We start from the raw sequence: 20,841 nt of genomic DNA on the forward strand, positions 1-20,841 counted from the left end.
CTAACTGAAGGCATTTTAAGGAACTGTTCAACCTTTTCAATGCGCTCAGGACACATAAACCCTAAAAAGTGGTCTTCTTTAGTCACAAGCAGACGTTTGAACGCTAAAACGAAAATAACGTTGCACAGAGAAATGACGACAATATCTAAATATGTCTTGCTTTACATGTTTAATACATTCATAATTATAAAATGAGAAGTTGTATTCATATTTACACACACTATCACTTTCCTTATATAATTGTGAAATGTTGAGTTTGTGCGAGGTAGGATATTGCGAAAGTAACACGGCACAGGGGAAAGGAAAAGGTACGGAAGGGCTGCAAAAATACCTGTTGCTATGGCATCCAAATCCTTTGTTCAAGCCTTCTAAGAGCGTGGTCACTAATTTCTGGGTTTGAATAACACAAAATATTAAAACATGATGACGTCACGCTGCAAGACGATGGTATTGTATTCGGCGGAGATGGTGGTAAATGTGGATATAATTATCCTCTGGTAAACGAGGCAATTGTTGCGAGAACAATGGCGGCTGGAGGTTGGAAAGACACGGATGCGTAATCCTCTTTGGAACAAACGTATCTTGTTTTATGAAGGGGCGATAATATTATGCTGAACAAATCGCACCAGGCACTTTCAGATAATTTGGGGGGTTTTCTCCTAGAATCGCAGGGTGCAGCACCCATTGATTTTAGTATAAAATGGCGCAATAGTACTTAGGGTGAGTAAAATGCATCAAACTACTCTTAATCGTCCTGTAGGCCATTGGGCTCAATATAGGAGGCATAAAGTGCTCCTTTCAATATATACTACCTGGCCTACGGTTAAAAGGCTCATATTGGGAAGACTTGGCGTGAATTGATATTATCTGCTTGCTATGCACATTTTCGTTCATGCAGATTTCTAAACATGTTTGAAAAACTATGGTTGTTATACATCGGCCAATTTTAGAAAATAAAAAAGGTCAAACGGAATAAGAAAAGGCAAGAAGGCTTCGTTCTGCAAAGGTAACAGTTCTTTTTTAGAAGCAGGAACAGTGGAATTATTTTGCACTCTTTTTACATGGTACTGTGCAAGTGTACTTTGCGTTATATATGTTGAATGGATAGATGAAACGGAGAAGTAGGATCAATTAGATTTTTAAAAAAATCAATTATTATGGGTCTCATTGTCTTTTCGGGGAACATCTGAGGTATATTTGATGAGCTGCTGACTGACACAACGAAGAGCCTTGTTTCATATGGGGACAAACTCGGACTACCTTTCCATACCCATCCCTCACCTTCAACGGCAGGGAGAGGAGGGGGTGCGTTCAACCGTCACCCATCAACCGCTTCTGGGCTAGCGCGCCCGGGCGCGCGCCAACTCTCAACAAAGTCATCATACCGGCCCCACTTCTACTATGTGACCCGACACTATCAAACGGGACGGGCACGCATTTGCTGTCTGTTCATTTCAAAGTTGCAGTGGTCCATTTAAGCACGTGCGTAGTTCTTCAAGCGTTACACACGTTTTTTTTTTTTTTAATAAAGTAAAAAGTTTCCTTGTGCCGGGGCCGTCACGTGACGACCCCCTCTCCTCTGGGCGCGAGGTGCAGAGGAGTCGTTGGGAAACAGTTTGATGGAAAGGGGGTGAGCGCGCGGCCAGCGGGCCCGGCGCGAGCGCGCCCCATTGAAAGAGAGAGAGGGGGAGGAAGAAGGAGGAAGCAACAGCTGCGGGAGGAGGGAGCGCGGAGGCACACCGGGAAATAGCATGCATCTGCGCTGAGACGCCGCCATGGGGCAGAGCAGCGGGGCTTCCCGACAGCTCTTGACCAGCGAGCCAGCGGCCTGAGGGCAACAGCGGGGTCGGAGGTAATACGCAGCACGGCTGTTTTTGTCTGCTTTCAAGTTTTAAGGTGTGCTGTTATTGGGCGCACAGTACATAATGACGTGCCTGAGCACAGAACGGCGTTGGCGTGTTTAATTTCTATTCACGTAGCTCGTGTAACAAGTCCTGGTTCGCAAAAGGTGTTTGAGAATTGCGAGTGCCATCTCTTCTTGCCAGATAACGCAAAAGGACTGGGGTTGGCAGACATAGTCAATGGCAAGCGCGTGCTGTGTGATCCCCTCTCTGCACCGCGGGCGGGGGGAGGAGCCTGGTGTATCCGGGGAGTAGCAGGTAAATGCAGGCAGGCTCAGAGAGGGGGAGGGAGGGTCTGAACTTGATGCCACAGAGTGTTGAATAGAGGAGCACACCCACTGCCCAGTTGTGAAATTCTACAGCTCACCCCTGCATAAACAATCCCACGCGGGTCCTCAATATCCAACCTTATTCACGCTATAATATATAACCCCCAGCCCCATCCGCTCCCACCCCCCTGCCAACTAATAATAATCTCCCCCAGCCTCATTTAAACCTCCTTCAACATGAGCCATTCTTTCACCCCAAATGTCTACCCTTGCGTCCACACTCCAGTTCTGCCTATAGACAATAGCCTAGCTTTCAAAAGTATCTAGGCGCTAGTTAACCTTAAAAATTAGTCTGCGTCTGCATGCATTTCCTCACCCCCCTCATTGCCCCACAGTCGAGTTTTCCGCACAACCTCAAAAAATGCAACTCCTTCAGTAACATATACAATCTATCCCGGGCAATGAAGAATTAAACCTGATTATGTTCTTATTGTACCCCCAACCGCAGCCGTAATGACGTTTTTTGGAGCCATTCCATAAACCGCCCCCATTAATCCCTTCAACTACTGCCCAAAGTTGAGGTAGGATATCGGGATCTGCGCTTGAGGGCTGGAGCCTTGCATTATGCAAAGCAGCTATTCAAAGTTCAGTGATTCAGATCCTCTTTCACAAACCAGTTTTTTTTTTCTCTCGATCATTGTTCCTCTCCTTGGACACTTGTTTGCTGCTACGGGTACAGTAGCTGCCCAAATCTTTCACCTCTGTCCATTAACGATTCAAACTGCCGCCCCCAGGCCCCCTCCTGCTGGATTAAAGCCCACGTATTGGAAAGAAGAGATGGTGAGAGGACATCTTCTTGTAGAAACTTTATTGATCTCGTTCGTTTCTATTTGTTGACGGCGTTTAATTGCCACTCTTGCTTTGGGGAAGTCGTGTAAGTAAAAATTGTCGTTTGTGTCAATCCCACCACACAAGGGTCGGTCGGGTCCGTGAATAGGACCGCAAGTCGCCGTTTATTGACCTGGCCTTTTATGAAGTTACGTTAAATTGAGCAGTGGCTAGGTGAGCCAGGCAAGCGGCTGTTGTATTTTTTTTGATCCGGTGCCTTCTTGCTTGTGTTGTACTGGGCAGTTTCCATGCCGCCTGGCATGAAGCAGTTGGCTTTCCATTGTCCAGCTGATGAATGGACGCGGAGCCCTGATGTGGCCTGATTTTCTGATTACCTTGACGAGCGATGTTATAAACGTACTATCCAATTTGAGAGGAGGCACCATTTGCAGATAAGAACCCATCGGGGTGCCGAGCAATGTGAACTCTCCTTCCTGTACCCGGGTCGCCCGCGGGCAGGGGGAAGGGGGTGGGTGTTAATGCATGGATTTCCCGTGATGACTGTTTGAAACGAGATTAAAGACTCCAGGACGTCTTGCTTGCATGTTGCCTAATGTTCGCCGGAACTGCACCGGGGAACCTCGGCACTGAGACAAATCCCAAATGATCAGCAGCCATTGATCTGCCGCTGACTAATGATTACTCGTCACTGGAGCCGGGCTCGGGGTCTGCGAAGGTATTGGCGCCGTCTCACATGACAATAGCTCGCAGATGCCTACACGCCATGTTTGCAGCGCTCTCCCGAGTGTCCGTCCAACAGTTTGTTCTCTTTGCTGCCATTAAGACACGTGCCGCCTCTTGGGACTTTTGTTCTCTGCGTATAGGAAAATATCCTGTTTCGTATACCTCAACACGGGCAGGTGGAAAACATTAGTATGATTTAATTTTTTGGCATGTGCTCGCAATTCTGCATGCATTTCTTGAATGGTTGCGAGTGATCGCATGCATCCCAGAAGTATTAATACATTCTGCTTTGTTAACCCCTAATTTTCTTTTTAAATACGCCGTCCATATCATTACTACCTGCGCTCCCCCCACCCCCCCGGATATTGCGTTTGGTTTTCTTTCTAGCTGATTCAGCCTTCTTCCCAGTTGAGTAACCTGCTCTGAGATTAGGCGCAACAAAAGACGTAGCAGAGTAGCAACAGCTTCCTTCGAGTGCTGGCAGTGTAGCCGATATAAACAAAAGCCCCTCGGGTCTGCTTTATACATTCAAGGTGATTTTTATATGTGCATATACCACTAAAAGACGTAGTATTCCTAACTCGACAGTTGTTTCCGACTTCCTGTGGTTGGAGGCACGGCGCTGTTTTCGTACCATATTAGAGCTTCTAACTTAAGTGCCAGGCTTTTATGCAAGTCTATGCAAAAAGGACGAGCATACTCGTCCTTGGCACTTAAGGGGAAATATGCTATCACAGTAACGTTGCCGTGCCCCAAATGATAAATCCAATTTGGCATGTGTTTTCTTTTTTCCCTCTTTGAACTCGTATCTTGTCCGTGCCCACATCGTATAAATGGACGGTCTGTACCCATTTCTTATTTGACTCAATATTTTTTTCCGTTAGTGCAGAATAATTCAAGTTCCTATGTGTCCAGTCGAGCTCCTGCCATTCAGCTAGACCCAAATCTGTAGACAAAACAGTTACTGGCAGTATACAAGCTTGCCTGCATGGCCTAGGTGGGTCCAACCAACGGAGAAACTTCAAGTCACTGGTAGTTTGAGGTTTACAAGCAGCAAATGCTCCCAAAAACAGAAACGTGCCTAATTGAACCCCCCCTACCCCTGAATAAATGCTAGGTGTGTTGTTGCAGATCCTCTTTACTACTTCTGATTACTCGGGGACACTTTTTGGTCTAGCACAAGGTGTAAATTTGGTTTTTCAAAACATTGATTAGCAGTTTGCTCATTAAAATGTTCTTGATTAGCAAAAAAACCCAATTGATTAGCAATGTTGTACTAATGTTTAGTGTCACCAGAAGTTATTTGTACCTAAGACATAAAATGAGCAACAATACAGCAGTCTTGTGTATTGTTGCTCATTCTTGTGTATGGTTAGCTTCCATTGAAGTAAGACGTGAGAAGAGTCAGGCCTTGCAAATTCTTTATATTGCTGCTAGACCTGCAGGTCAAGCAACTTAGTTTACCTACTCGATCTAAGAGACATGCACTCGACCCATGGCAACGGATGAAAAATGTAAATGCACTTTTTGTAAAATAGTGCATGTTACCACAAACCCACTGTTTTTGGCACACTGCCACCCAGAGGCCAGGCACAGTGAAACCTTTTTTTGGACATTACTGCAAACAAAGGCAATGTTAAACAACACCCATGCAAATGGAACTCGCCCATCCTAAATTCGACTCAACTATTCGAGTGCGCTAAAAGCCTTTACGAGTCTTGAATGAGTGTCTGTAAAATGTAAAAGGTTAGCTGCACGATTGGACACATAAATACATAAGATAAAAAGGGTCTGAAAACAGTTTGGACAGCTCTTTCCTGCTGGTGCTAGTATATAATGTAATCGTAATTATAGATCAAAGCAAGCTTGGGAGGCTAACTACAGTGTATGGTAGTACAGTACGTCTGTCGATGTACAGGCTGGATGGAACTATTGATCACTACTTTGCATAAACATCGTTAGCTTTTTGTATTCATTATGTAAGGGGAAATAAAGTAAGACACTAAGCAGATTGGGTGGCATAGCAGGCAGAGAACTGTGCAAACTAGGGTGAATATTATAGTTTGAGACCATCTCGCTTTCAGGGTAGCTGGTATAAAGCACAGGGTGAGGAGGTTAGAATGTCGAGGAGTATGGGATCAGCTCATGGGTTGAGAACCAGTTGCACAGATGTATTCAACCAGCACATTACAGTACTAGGTTTGCCACCATAAGCACGTGTGACCATGTACATTTTCAATAGTGTTCACTCATCAATATGATGCATCTTCCCCAACAAAATGACACTATTAGATTTAGATACACTAAAGATACTTTAAAGCATGGAGATGAGGCAATGTTATACAGTATTATGCATTATGTAACAACTTTCATTTTTAGGACTGGAATTGCATGAGTGTGTTTAAAAAAAAAATATATATGGCACATACTGGTCTTTGCAAGAAAAGCATTAACTTAATACAATTTCACAATTTCAAGAGGTTGAAGACATCCCCGAGGGTGAGAGAGGATCGAAGGGCAAGCTGTGCTTTCAATGAACAGGGTAACTTAAATAGCTAGCTTTGCTACACAAGTGCCAATTTGATTAGCAAACCTACATAATTCCTTAGCAAATTGCTATGCAACACTGCTTTTTGCTGAATGGCCCCATTTTATAATCTGTTACTGTACTGTGGTATTTTTTTAAAACTTCTTTATTGTTTGGAATGTCATTTTGTACAGTGACCTGTTAGGGCATGCTTTTCAAAAGTAACATACAGTTCTGTTCTCATTAAGGGTTTAACACAGTGTTCTTACCTTCTTTGGCTAGCTCGACCAACGTGGGTTACCGCTTTGGGCATTGCCACAAGTCCACCCTGCTTTAACTTTGAAAGTACCAGAATATGGGTACATACCATCTGCTTCCTGATAAAACACTGATCTAATATAAACCTTCAACGTACACTGTTGGAAAGAACATGGTGGAAAAACAGCACCACACTTCACTTCGATGTAAACCCCGAAAAACCTGCACAGCTTCGTGACAACACCCGCAGTGAAACCAGTCAACAGGGTTTCAAATAGTGGAACCTCTGATAGTGAGGGCCCCTAAACCATTCAAGGACGGAAGGTCACCAATTGCCTTTCTTTTTTGGATTGTCCTTAAACCCGATTGCTGTGAATACATATATTGCAGATCACAGGGCCGTTGCTAACCCCCAAGGTACTGCTGCCCACTCGCCCCCCCCCCACTCCCTCAGCCGCCTCTCCACTGGGAATCCTGGTCTTCCTACATTACTCACTCTACAAACTACTTCACCGATTGCTGCCCAGTGCGAACCATCAAATTGCTTCTACACTGGGGTTTGACTACGTATGGAACTCTGCACCCCCTCCTCAACCAGAATCTTCTATTTATTTGACAATGTCACACACTTATCAAATATTTACACCCCGCCAGCTGTAAGTGATTTCAATCCGGCACACACCCAAGTCAAAGCCCAGCATGTAGTGCACAACTGAAACCCTTATTTATTTTTGTCTAAAAGTTCAATATTCTGAACGAGATACCACTCATATCACACCCTTCTCCTGGAACCCCGCCCCCCCGGTCACACTGAACCAGGAATCGGTTGGTTTGCAAAGGTAAATATTTATGTATTTAAAATGTAATCACAATATGTTTTAATAGATACACTGGGAATAGGTAATAAGCAAAACAAATGCAGCACAGAAAATAATACTTTTGTGCGGGTTCAGATCAGATAGCACTGTGGTTAGCAGTTCCCTCTGCAGCACCCCTTAACCACCAATAAGCAATGTAAAGAGATGGGAGGAGAGAGCAGGTATTCCGGAATGGCACAAATCAAACAGAATATCAGTCCCACTTTCCCCCAGCAAACACAAGAGAAAAATGAAATTGACTTTTCAGCTGTCAGTCTGGCCTTCAAGATTGTCTTTAGGATGGACTAGGCAAAAACACAAAATATGGTCAAAAATAGTGATTGTTATAAATTCCTATTAAGGTCCAAGTCGGAAGCAGTTCAGAGCTATTATACACGTGGAAGCCTTTCGGATTTTTAAAATCGCGGCAAACTTTTCATTGCCCGATAACAGGAGAATCGCACCGATTTGCAAGTAGGAGTTGAAATTTCGTTTCTATCACAAACTGAGGGAGTTATGAAGGTTTTAGTAAAGGTTGTTTTTGTAAAATAGGCGTGAGAATGGAAAACAGGAATGCGCTTTTAAAATAACAAATGGGTTTGCTTACACTAGGGAATGACTATGAAGAAGCGAATACCACACAGGGAGATCAGTCACTGGATCAGGGTGACCCACCTGATAAGGAAACTCGACTTCTTCAGATGAGAAAAGGGTCAGCGCAAAGATAGTTCTAACAATACTGGTTCATAATGAAAGATACGATGGGTCTGAGATAGGGATACGACTATGCAAAGCACATATGCTATGGGCCACAGTTCTTCCTATTCATACTCGCTGGATATATTTTTAAATGGGACCGTCAGCTCTGGTCAGGATTGGGTCTGGTCTAGGAAAGACAGCACTTCAGGCACAGGACTGGATCCTATAGGCCGGTCGCAGGATTGGCACAGGTTCTGCTCTCCTACTCTGTGGGTATTTGGATCAGCTGGATGGCGAGTTCCTCAGGCAAGCCAGAGAATTTCTGGATACTTGTTCAAAAGGCCTTCTCACACCACACAGCGCTTTAATGAGTGGAGAGAATACATTTGAAGATTTGGGGCCTTGCTGGAAATCAATAGTCTATTGCTGGCCAGAGATTTGGCATCTGGATCTGGAAGAATATTTAAATCTGGATGTAGAAAGCTGGATCAGAGTGCTTTGCCAGAATCAGGAAGGCGGCTGGATCTGTGAGTCCCTATATGTTGTTAGCTGTCTCTATGCTATAGAATGACGTCACAAAACGGGTGTGTGTTCCGGCTTGGCTAAGCCTGCCCCTGTCAGCTGGGATTGGACCAAATTTTATCTCCGCCTTGCAATTTGAGTGATTAGATCAATGCTGGGTGGTGTCATGTTTTATGATTTGCTTTACAATCCTCAGAGACCTCCCTTTAGCCACTTGTCTCAAAATCGGATTTGATACTAAATTTACATTTCTACATTGGTCACCTTTATACAAATCGTACACAAAGATGCCATATTTTACATGGCAGCTATTCCTCAAAACTCTGCAGTGGTGGGTTCTCGTCTCGACTTTATACAAAATTTTGCCCTTTTCGCTATGAATACAATTTCCCATTTTTATGCGAATTTCCACAAATGTGCGTGTTTAACATAGGGACATGCATGTACATTTTCATAATTCTAACCGGAATACATTTTGCATAAAACCACATCTGGCCATTCCTGTCCAGAACATGTCACACAGTTCTACCACCTCTTGACGCGTGCAGCCAGAAATTAAATTAACAACTGTCCTTTTTATATTTTTCACCATTTTGAATAGCAAGTTATGAGTCTTTTTAAAAATGTGTTCTTTTTTCATGTTTGCAACTGATGGTCGTTTGGCTCCGCCTCTTTTTGTCTCCCTGCAGTCCAGGGCATCCCCCTCCTTGCTTGTTCTTCCAGAGGCCATTTATGACCCCTTTCACACTTCCGCTTTCCTGGGCTGCAGCCTTGTCATTGTTCCCTTGCTTTCTGTAGACAAGATTCTGTTCTAACCTGCAATTAACACCCCCAGTGAGTTTCTGCTGAGGAAGGCCCTCCTTCTGGGAGAAAAACCTGCTTGTCCAGTTTTTTGCAGCATCAGCCAAGCTAATTAACTTTTAAACTTAGCAAAACCCACATTTGTTGCATCACATATAAATACATTTCTTTCTTGGCCTTAAAATCTGGGAACATCGCAACTAAACTCTGTATTCCTTTTTGGCAAAAATCCTGTTTGTTTGCTAATTCAGCAAACTTTTTAATTTTAGGTCATTTTAAAGCTTCCTCAGTACTCCTCTGACAGCTATCATTCAGGCAGCTCCCGTTACTCCACCCAGATTTTGGCATAGAGGCTGTCAGTTTTCAGACTTTGTATGTTTCACAATGTTTCATTTGATACATGACTTTTAGCACCAGACAAGGTTGTGAATGTTGAAGTGTTGTGTTATAGGCATTTTGGAGTTTTTGGGCAACAAATCAAATGTCATTTGTAGGCACATTTTTGGGTTTCATTTTAAGTGCTGCTTCTTTCTCTGTGCAGTCTGTTTGCTGGTCATGGGACCCACTGGCACATTTCTGCAGGGTGTGCTCTAATCCACTGCACATGCACCATGGGTGGCAGGTTGTGCATCCCTCTTTTGTGTGCTGAAGCACACGGTTTTTGTAGGTTTTTTGCGCGCACAAGTGTTTTGCCACCATTGTTGCTGTTACTTTCCCCATAACTGGCAGGGTGATGCCGCAGAGCATAGCGGAGTGGGTCAATACATCCCACACCACTTACAAAATACTATGGCTCTCAGCACTTTGCTTAATTAACAGGAAGCCAAAAATGATGGGGCTTCTACCGACCTTATTTTAAGACTAACAGTAGCCATAGTGGTTGTTAGATCGACATTCTTTCATTTTATAGTTCTCATCGCATAGGACCTGATGTCATATCTGGTACTACTTGTACAGTATTCTTAAGATATTCGTTCATTTAGATGTGTAGATTTGATTGTTAAATTGCTGGTTCTGCGGTACTTGCCATTGTCTTCAGCACACTTTCACTTTTTCTTTTTTTTCCATCATCCAAAAGCGATACTTGTTGAGAATCTTCTGATGTGTTGACTATGGCAAAACAAAGAGGGTGCTTGGGTTCGGCCGTAGCAGTTACATTTAGAGACCCTTTTTAAGATTGCACGACCAAGCTTTCAGAGCAAGTTGCTCTGTACCCTGTCCCGTTTACTTTTTTCTTTTAATGTGCATGTAGTTACCCTTATGAACTTGCTGATGGAGCACTGTTTCGTTACTTTTTATTTTAGTGAATCCTACTTAATTCAGTGACTGGGACAATATTAGCTGTAGGGTTCTCAGTAGAATAATTATGCAGCATATAAGTAGTTGGAGAAATGGGAATGTCAGAACATCTACGTCCAAGACCTCAATTCTTCTTACACTGCAATATAGTCTTCACCTTGGAAGATTGCTAAAGGATTTGATGAGAGAGCTCTCAGAAAAGGAGTTAAAAACCAGTGTGTTCTGTTATCGTGAGGTGGAGTGGGAGGTAGGCCTTTTCCTTTGGTCTTCTGTAATTTTATGGTTGTAAATTTTGGGGGCCCCTACATCCTCAGGGGGACAGGGGGCTTGAAGAACATTCACAAATTTTGATGGACAAACAATCCTAATCTATTAGACGGTACTGTTGGAGCAGTAGAACACAGGGAATTGCTGGTCAAATAACAGCATACAGAGCACCATCTACCCATGATTGAAAGCAGAGTGATGTTTTGCACTTTATGGTGAACTCAAACTGCTGATGGGCAAAAAGGGACAGGCCTTGCCTTGTAGGTCAAGATTTTTAGGTACATCGCTGCAAAGATCGTGCTCCATCAGAATACGTGAACAAGTTCAAATGTGTTTAAGGTTGAAAAAAAATTGCGCGAAGAGTTTATAATTAACAATACTACGTTTTTATCAAAGAAGGATTTTTCTGTGAAAAACCCGAATCCCCAATAACATACAAATCATCACATGTGTGAAACACATGTTCAATACATACTTTTACACACAATAACGTTCTCTTCAGTTTGCAATACATATACACAACATGAGTGCAGACAATTGAATCCTATAATGTAAAGACTCGCAACTCGAAACGAACCAAAAATTAATATATGGGTTATTTAATGTGATAACGAATTAATTAATCAGATTGGCAATCAAGTCTCCTACAAAGAGACACAATATAAATGTTTGTCTTCTATAGTGAGCTCCTGAACGGAAGTCTCCTGATCTCTCCCCTAGTCTAGTTTCAACCATAATCTAGGGATTGGGCTAGTTTTCTTCAGCACTTGATTTCTTTTCTTTCCTTCGACACTGCCTCATTTTCAAGGGACTCTCTTTATTTTTCTGCAATTCAGAACACATGAAATAACCTATGTTTTTAGGGATTTGTAACATGGATACAATTAATTTGATTTTAATCACTAATCCCAAGTTGTCTGGCAAACATCATGCCTGGAGTCAGACCCTCGAAACCTACAAAAACGGTAATAATGTGTGACCATGCTAGTATACATATGTCAAGCTAACCAGGCTCTCCTAAGCTAGAACCAGGAGCTAAATGGCTCTCAGCAATTTTGAACCCTTCAAAGTATACTGGTGACAAACTATACTGTTTAAAAATGTGATTCTATACAGTTGAAAGTTCATATTAATAGTCATTTTAGTATTGAGAACCCACAGGGGTGCAATTCATGCTGTTCAGGTGCCTGGCAGCCTGATTAAATGGTCAGGAGGGAAGCCAGGGCTATTCAGGCATGCTTTAAAAACCTATTGGTGAAATAATGCCCACCAGCTGTAGCGCCCATTTTTGGTGGAGGGAGGCTATGGCGCACCCTTGGTATACAAAAATTAGTCTAGGCTTGGGGAGTGGTGCTGTAGAGGTCACTGGCGTACTGAGGGACGAAAGAAGTGTACACCAGCAATAGCCAGGTGGAGGGGTGCAGTGTGTTCTGGTTGGCCCTGCTGTTTAGGAACAAACATTCTGATCAACCACCAGGGAATGGTGCCCAGGATGTGCTCAAAATCCCACTACCAGATTGGCTGAGCAATGACAACATTTCAAAAGGCGTACTAAATTTAAAAACCAACATACTGAAATTGGTCAGACCAACTATAGTCTTTTTCTTTTCATATATTGTTTGCTTGTTAGGCTCTTATACCGGAAGTAAATCCTGTTTCAAAGTGCCCACAGGGCAAAAGGGGTGGGGTGGGGACAAGGGGATGTAAAAACTATCTTGATCAATACAGGGGGAGGGGGAGATTAACCTACTATGCCTTGAGTGTTCAGAATGTGCAAGTGCAGAAGGGAGTGGGTATGGGATAGGTGTTGTGGTGCTCGTGGGTGAGCAACACATTAAGTGCCAAGGATGGACAGAAGCTGGGGGGGATTCGGTGTGGGAGGTCGGGGCCCGTGGATGCAGGGCCCTGAACACCAAACGAGCAACTGTGGGATTAGCAGAGGAGGGTGGCGGGGAAGGCAGAGGTAAAGAGGACATTTTGTGGAGCTTCTGGAATTTAAGAAAGTTCTGCTCAAGACGAAGGGGGGGGGCGTGGTCGAGGCTCATAAGTGGCTTGCATTTTTTTAAATGCACCCTTTGGTATGAGTCTTATGTTATTTATTTATATTTATTTGTAATCAGTTATAAAACCTTTACAAAATTGAGATTTAACTAAAATAAAACCATTTACATTCAGTGACAACATATAACTTTACCCTTAAGACCTTATCCTTGCATTAGGGGTTAAACATTCACCAAATTGGTTTAACATCAACATGAACACAATTTAGAAACTTCTATAAAACACAGGGATAGATGCATGATACCAAAACTTTAAAACAATAATTATAAAAGCTAGTCCAGCGTCTAGACAATTAAAACACCTTTTAAACTCATTGTCAGAATGGGAGTATAAAACATTCTAACCATAGACATTAGGTAGAGTTATTAGGCTAACTATCTTTTAAGAGCATTTTACTTATTAGTACCTTCCGAGAGTGAAGCAAAATGCAACACGCTTTCTGATTGGCTCTCGCCGGGTCGTTACCTGGCCGTGAATCCTTCGATTCTTGGCCAGGATTCCAGCCTGTTTGTCCTCGGTGGGGGCGTGACAGCCCGTCAGCCAATGAAGAGGCTCGAAGTGGGGCCATCCCCTCTACGTGCCGCCACACGGCTGGAGGCTTCCATCATCCCCCACCAGGGAAGCAGGTCGTTTTTTTTGTATTGATTTATTTATTTTGTATTTTATTTTTTACTTTATTTTTTCCCCTCCACCCCCACTTAACCTTCTGCTCCTTTTTTTTTCGGGAGTGGATACGCTAGGAACACTTCTGTTCCCAGCGCGTCCGCTCCCGATGGCCTCCATCGAAAGGGAAAATGGACTTCGTCCGCAGCGTTTCGAGACAGAAAAAATGCTTTAAGTGCCCCCGTTAAGCAGATATTGCGGGCTGGGGTACTAATAGCAATATGCCCCGAGCGGCGGGGGCATTACCGACTTGGGTATAACTATAGGCCCTGGGGCATTACCTGAGTCGGTAATGCTCCCGCCGCTCGGGGCATATTGCTTAATTATTTTCAAAAGCCTAAATAAAGCAAGATGCATTGTCACATTATCCGTGTTCAGGCAATGGGTCCAGAATGCATGTGTTTGGATAGTCTAATAACTATGCACTTGGCTGCCAAAAGTTGTCATTATCTCTGGGCGCAGCCACGCATGTTCTGCGAACAAGTGTTGTGTCGTCTCCAATTGTACACTACTCTTACAGATCCTACATGTACGTGCCACACGGGGTATTTTATACCTAGCTCCAAGGTTAACCCAAACAGGTAGCTGATTCAATCTTAGTTTCAAACAATTCCTAGCTGCAATGCTAGGACATAATATCAGATAACTCTGAGCTTTAAGGTATCGGTGGATAACCTTTTCCACATCTTTATGGGAACTTAAACTACTAAGGTACTCACTACTAAGGTCCTTCACGGCAGGCAAACCCAAAGATCTGGACCCGCAGGCTAAGGAGCCCGGCCTGGGACTTACAACACCTGAAGAGAAAGCCAAGGAGAACCAGATACTGGAGGCCATCAGCGGGCTACGCTCTTTTATAGACGCCAAAATCGGGGAAGTGAAAGCAGATGTGATGCTGATACGACAGGACCTATGCAATCTCACAGACCGCGTCTCCACCACAGAGGCAGCACAGAAGGAGTCAACAGAGACCCTCAGACACATTATGCTCGAGAAACGCAACAAATTCCTTGAAAAGAAAGGGCTGAGGATGCGGAGGGTCGCTCCTGGCGCAACAATGTACGCCTACTCGGAATTCCGGAGGGAATGGAAGGCTCCAACCTGACCATCTTCTTAGAAACTCTCCTACAACAAGAAGTATGCGCTGCCCATCTTTCACAAGGCTTTGTGGTCGAGTCTACCCGGACTACACCTCATTAGTACAAAGGGCAAGGAACTCTTTCATCCCAATTAAGGCCAGACTGCGCCAGGTAAACATCAAATACATGCAAATGTATCCCCTGAGGCTCAAGATAATATACAAAGACAGAGCAATTTTTTGGGAATCGCCGGCGGTGGCCACCATGTGGCTAGAACACAACAACCTGGCGGATGGTGAGTATAAGGCGCCGTGATCCACACGCTGAGCCTACCAGACAGGATCACCCAACGATAAATGGATAGCACAGATCAAGCCATGGATTCCATAACACAAGACAGGATGAGTCGATGCATCGGACCGTCCTGTAACAAACCCCCCCCCCCCCCAGCGAATGGACTCGCGACGGCACGTTCCTGACGCATCTTACCCGTTTTGAGATGACCCGGAAGGGCCTTGACAGAGCGGGGGCACCCGATCAAAACAGAAACTGCACGACTGCTTGGTGCAGTTGGTCCACTTGGACAAGTTTGGTACGTTTCTATCTGTTTTTTTTTATGGTCAAAAGGTCTAACTGTCCTCACCATAACTATCTTACGGAGCCAAGGGGCGCGCTACAACGGGCCAGGGGGACCAACTTTATAGACATGGCAGCTGATATTAAGATACTGACATGGAACGTCAGGGGCATGGAGACGTACATGCGCAGAAACGGGATAAAATCCTTCTTGAGGAGAAAACAGGTCTCCATCACACTGCTCCAGGAAACGCATCTCGTCGCGGAAGTCAAGGCGGACCCCGAAGGCAGATACCTCCTACTCGGAGGAAGCATTGAACAGAAGGAAGTGTGCCTAGTCAACGCATACATCCCCCAACTGCGGAACCACTGCATACCTTACCAAACTACAACAGAAGTTGGCACCCTACAGAGACTGCTTCATCATGTGGGGAGGCGATTTCAACTGCGTTCATGACCCTATCCTGGACAGGTCCGCTCCTCCGACGCAACCAACTTTTCTCCGCTCTAAGAATCACCATACATGAACTTGATCTGTCGGAGGTTTGGAGGGACCTGCACCCAGAAGGTAGGAAATTCTCATATTATTCATCCCCACATGAGGTATACACCCGCATAGACTACCTATTGATAGACAAGGCTCACCTCCCCCAAATAGAATCCGCCTCTTACCTTGGCAGATCCGAATCTGATCATTCCCTGCTCCTCATGATCTGGAAACCAAAGGGCCCCAGACCACCCATACCGATGTGGCAGATGCCAACGGACGCTTTAACAGACCGGGCATTTACAGAGGCGCTCTGTGACAAAATAGGAGTACATTGGCAATAACGTGGGGAAGTGTGAACAGCTGGAGCACCGTATGGGAAGCCCTGAAGGTGGTAGTAAGGGGGGGTGGGAAATCCTAGCTAGTGCTGGCGGGGTCCGGAAGCCACTTAAGGAACTAGAGGGCTGGGAGGAGAGTATAAGAAGACTGGAAACCATGGCTCACAAGTCTCCTGAACTCGAGGGAAATGGCCACAGGGAGAAAGGACTGACAGGAACCCTGAATTTCTAAATTTGACTGTCCCTCAAACCCCTAGGGCCCAGTTGGAAGGAGACACGCCAGGTAGGCTGCTGTCGTGGCTGTGCAAAAGAGAACCCGAAACTCCCAATCCTCGAAATCCATGATCAGTCCGGAGCCGCACAGACCACACAAACGGGGATCAATGAGACTTTCAAAACCTTCTATTCCCACCTATACAGCCATGACTTAGAAGAAATAGGCCTCTTCAAGCTAGATGAGGTCCAGAGAGAAGCACTAAATCAAGAGCTCACAACCGAAGAAGTACAGGAGGCGATTAAAGCACTGTCCTCCGGTAAAAACCCCCGGGAGTGACGGGCTACCCCCGGAATTCTATAAAACATTTGCTGCTCAACTAACCCCAATCTTACACGAGACCTATAAGGAAGCCTTTGAAACAGAACTACCCAGTAGCATGAACGAGACCCTACTTACCCCCCCCCCCATACCCAAGCCTGGGAACCTACTGCAGAGTGCGGCTCTTACAGGCCAATAGCCATCCTCAATTACGATATACAAATCCTCACCACCATATAGGCCAATAGACTGGCAAGAGTTATTGGGACTTTAGTACACAGGGATCATCCCCGGCCGCAGCACAAAAGAGAACCTACGCAGATTACAACATATTATAGCACAAACGACAAGCTCACAGGAACCCTACGCAGTAGTCTCTTGGGACGCTATCAAAGCGTTCAATTCCATATACTGGGAGTGGCTTCTAGCCGCCCTGAAACCATTTCGGCTTGGGCGGGGACTTCATCCACTGGTTCAAGATTCTCTACAACACCCTGAGGGCCAGGGTAAAAACGGGGAGAACGGTGTCCGCACGATGGGACATACAGAGGGGAACTAGGCAGGGATGCCCCCTCTCTCCTATGCTATATATCCTTGGGCTGGAACCACTGGCCATATTTATTAGGAAACCATTCTTTAATGCGGGCATAAAAATTGGGGACCAATACCATGTGATCTCCCTATATGCAGACAACATTCTACTCTATCTAAGGGACCCCCAACACAATATACCCACGATCCTCGAGGTACTAAAAACCTTAGCAAAAAATAACAGGGATATCATTCAACCCTGAAGTCTTGCATATTCCCACTGGCGGGGCTAGTAGGGACCCAAACATCAGCACTCCCAGAAGTTGGGATAAGTTGGGAACCTCACACATTTAGATACCTGGGTATAAACATCTCGCACACCCCCGAGCAGTCGCACGGGGGCAACACCCTGGTAGCAGTCCACAGGCTCAAAAAATCAACGAAGTTCAGGACCAGGCTCCCACTGTCGTTGATGGGCCATCACTAAAATGATAGTGCTACCACGCTTCCTGTACTTCTTCCAGAATATCCACTATTACATACCGGCCACCTTCTTCCGGCAGATGGGCGTACTACTGAAAGACCTAGTGTGGGGGAGCTCCAGGCTCAAGCTTGCCCTAGATGCACTAACGCTACCATACAAGGCAGGCGGTGTCCAGATTTAGAAAGATATTTTCTGGCGGCCCAACTCACCTTCGTGGCCAAATGGCTAGCAGATTACCCTACTTCAGAGACCGATCTCCTGTGTCATTTAGTAGCAACGGTGCGACTGAAAGAAATACTCTGGGTCTGATGGAAACATTCGCCGGAGGTCCCCCTGCTTGTCCAATTGGGTCGTAAAGTATTGGACAGGGCATTGAAACTGCAGAAGACGAAGAACCCATATTACCCAGAGACACCACTAACTGATGAAGCCTGCTCCAATAGGGACGAATTAGCACTCGTCAGACTATGGGAAAGGCATGGCGTTTACACCTGGGGCGATATGTACGTTGGGAACTCCTTCTGTGAATTTGACTTCCTACTACAGGATGAGGGATTCCCTAGTGGCCAACAACTCCGTTACCTAAACATCAGAGAAGTGGCAAAACAGAAATGTAGCGAATGCCCGGAGGAACCGGGACCGAATCTGACCCTTAGCCTAATGCACAACCTCGGAGATGGCTGGAAGCCGACCTCCAGGATATATGCCCAGCTTGCAGACAGGCCTAACCCCAGAGGCGGTGTTTTGCAGGGCTCATGGGAAACTGACCTGGGAACAAGCATTACTGGAGAAGAATCCTACAACACCCCCAGAGAAGTATCCAGAAATGCAAGATTTAGACAAATTCAACTAAATGTTCTCCACAGAACATACATGACCCCCCCACAGAATTGCAAAATTCAGCAAACCCCCCTGCCCCGTTGTGCCCCGGTGCAACTCGGAGGATGCAGGAATGGCAACATGTTCGAAGATACAATATTTTTGGGTCAAAATTGAACAAGCATGCAGGAGGGCGGGACTGACCCGCTATGAATGGACATCCAAGCAATGCTTGCTGGGATCCCATCCAAGGATTAGCAAGATCAGGCACATTGTTAAATTCATGAATATGGCATGCATACTGGCTAAGTGAGCAATTGCCTCTACTTGGAAAACCCCAACTGGCCCCCGTTAGGCCAGCTGGCTTAAGGAACTAGAACACTGGTCAGAGGCGGAGACCAGACAATGGGGAGATGGAATAGCCAGGACTGGCGAGGGCCCGGTCACAACCTATGAGGCCTGGAAGTCTCTATGGGACATGTTTCATCCGTCTGACGACAAACCCCCGTGAACAACGCCAACCCATCCACTACTGTTGGAAACACATCTGGAGCTACAACTTCATGACAACCCGACCCACTCTACCTAGCAAATGTAACACTCCCTTCGGCGGATCACTTGCCTGCCCCACTCCGCCACTTGTTTAGCCCCAGAAGGAGACAGCGGACTGTGACGACCTTTGTTGTTTAAGTTACGTTTTGTTGTGCATTTTCCTCCCCTTTCCCCGTTTTTTTTCTCTTTTGCTACCCCTTCCCTTCCTTTACCTATAGTAGCACTTAGTAACTGTTCATTCTTATTGCATTCTTAAAATGGCAATAAAAATATTTCAAAATAAATCAGCTGCTCCGACAGTGTTGCCACATGGTCATCCGTTGCCCCTACGGTGTTGCCACAGGGTCATCCGTTTCAAATACAATCAGATCAAGGCCCCGAGCCACACAGGAAGACACTAACTCATGCTTCTGTGGGGAAGAGTGTTATGGCCTGCACTGCAGCCATGTTGGCTGTCCAACCCTTTAATTACATATGTGCGCTACTTGACTTGGCTCAGTAGACCCATCACAATCATCAATCAGCCCAGGCCAGACTACGTTGTGGTGGCATCAGCAAGGAGGAAATACTGGGCCTAATTCACAGAAGTGTTTTTAAATGGCGCATGCCCATTGGAAAATGCTCTGTGAAACAGGCCCAAAATGTTGCAGCGTCTGCTTCTAGTTTTCCTCCTAATCGGGAAACCCGGGAATTGGGAGCCACAGAAATGAAAGTGCTATAGTCTGCGTCTTTAAGCCATACAGCTGCAATATTGTTTTAACAGGATTGTGGATATCGGGTGCATGCTTTGTGTGAATTTGTTCTTGGGGAAATCCAATAGGAAGTTAAGTATTTACTCGACTATTGTCGAATTTACTTGCAGAAGAGGCGCTTTGCGCTACCTTACGCTCTGTGGACGCAGGTTTTAGAGAAGTGAAACCAGCTTGTCTTTACCAGCAGGCAGTGTTGTGAAATTTTGTAGTGGAACAGCTATATTTGTGATTCCATAGGTATTGACCATACTATCGATTTGAGCTCCTTTTGATATAGCCATGGGTATGCGCATCCACCGGCATAAGCCATCTTCTAGCACTTTGAGCTTCTAGTGGAAGTAACCAAACGAGGGACTCTTACCTATTAACCCGGATGTCTGACCCTTTTATCTAATCCTCTTTCCCACCACTGCCAATCTGGTGTGAGGCATGATTGCTAATTTTTCTATTGCTTATCAGTTCCTTGCCATCGGATAATGGGTGCTGGGTATAGTTGCAGTATGTTGTGAGTCTGGAGAGATATAAAAGGAATTTTGATAGAAGAAAAGGGACACAGACCAATAATGGATTTTGGAGTGTTAGACAAGTACATCATAAAGAACCCACAAAGTAGCAATGCAACCTGATGCTATTCCGCGTGTGCGTATCTTCAATGGGCTTACCTCCATCTCCAACAGGCATTTATGGTTCCTGAGGTTGGAATTCTGGGAAACCTTTCTAGTTCAGGGTAGTTCCATTCATTGATCTGCTCCCATTGGTTTTTACAAAATACCCATTGCTGGTTGCAGATAATTTGAGGAGAATTTAATGAGTGCGTATCCTTTGGCCATTTAGAGAAGTTGCTGACTTCCAGGGGAGAAGCACTGCAATTGAAGTTAGCTTTTTGGATCTGCTAGTTTTAAATACATCCGGTTGGGTGGTGGCGGTTTCACGCTCAAGATGGAGCTCAGAATATTTATTTGAATTTCTAAATTTGTTGATCAACACAGCGA

General features: G+C 45.1%; 1 protein-coding gene across 3 annotated transcripts in view; it reads left to right on the forward strand.

Moving 5' to 3' along the window:
- Positions 1–1,604: 1,604 nt before the first annotated feature.
- Positions 1,605–20,841, forward strand: part of ZNF217 (zinc finger protein 217) — a 301,010-nt gene continuing 281,773 nt past the window's right edge. Inside the window, exon 1 of one of the 3 annotated variants that reach the window (XM_069651143.1) lies at positions 1,605–1,852. The gene's annotated coding sequence lies outside the window, so the exon portion shown is untranslated. The other 2 variants (XM_069651144.1, XM_069651145.1) reach the window with 2 other exon arrangements.

This window comes from Ambystoma mexicanum, chromosome 3p (assembly GCF_040938575.1).
Source record: "Ambystoma mexicanum isolate Mex_15411 chromosome 3p, UKY_AmexF1_1, whole genome shotgun sequence".
Taxonomy (NCBI): Eukaryota; Metazoa; Chordata; class Amphibia; order Caudata; family Ambystomatidae; genus Ambystoma; species Ambystoma mexicanum.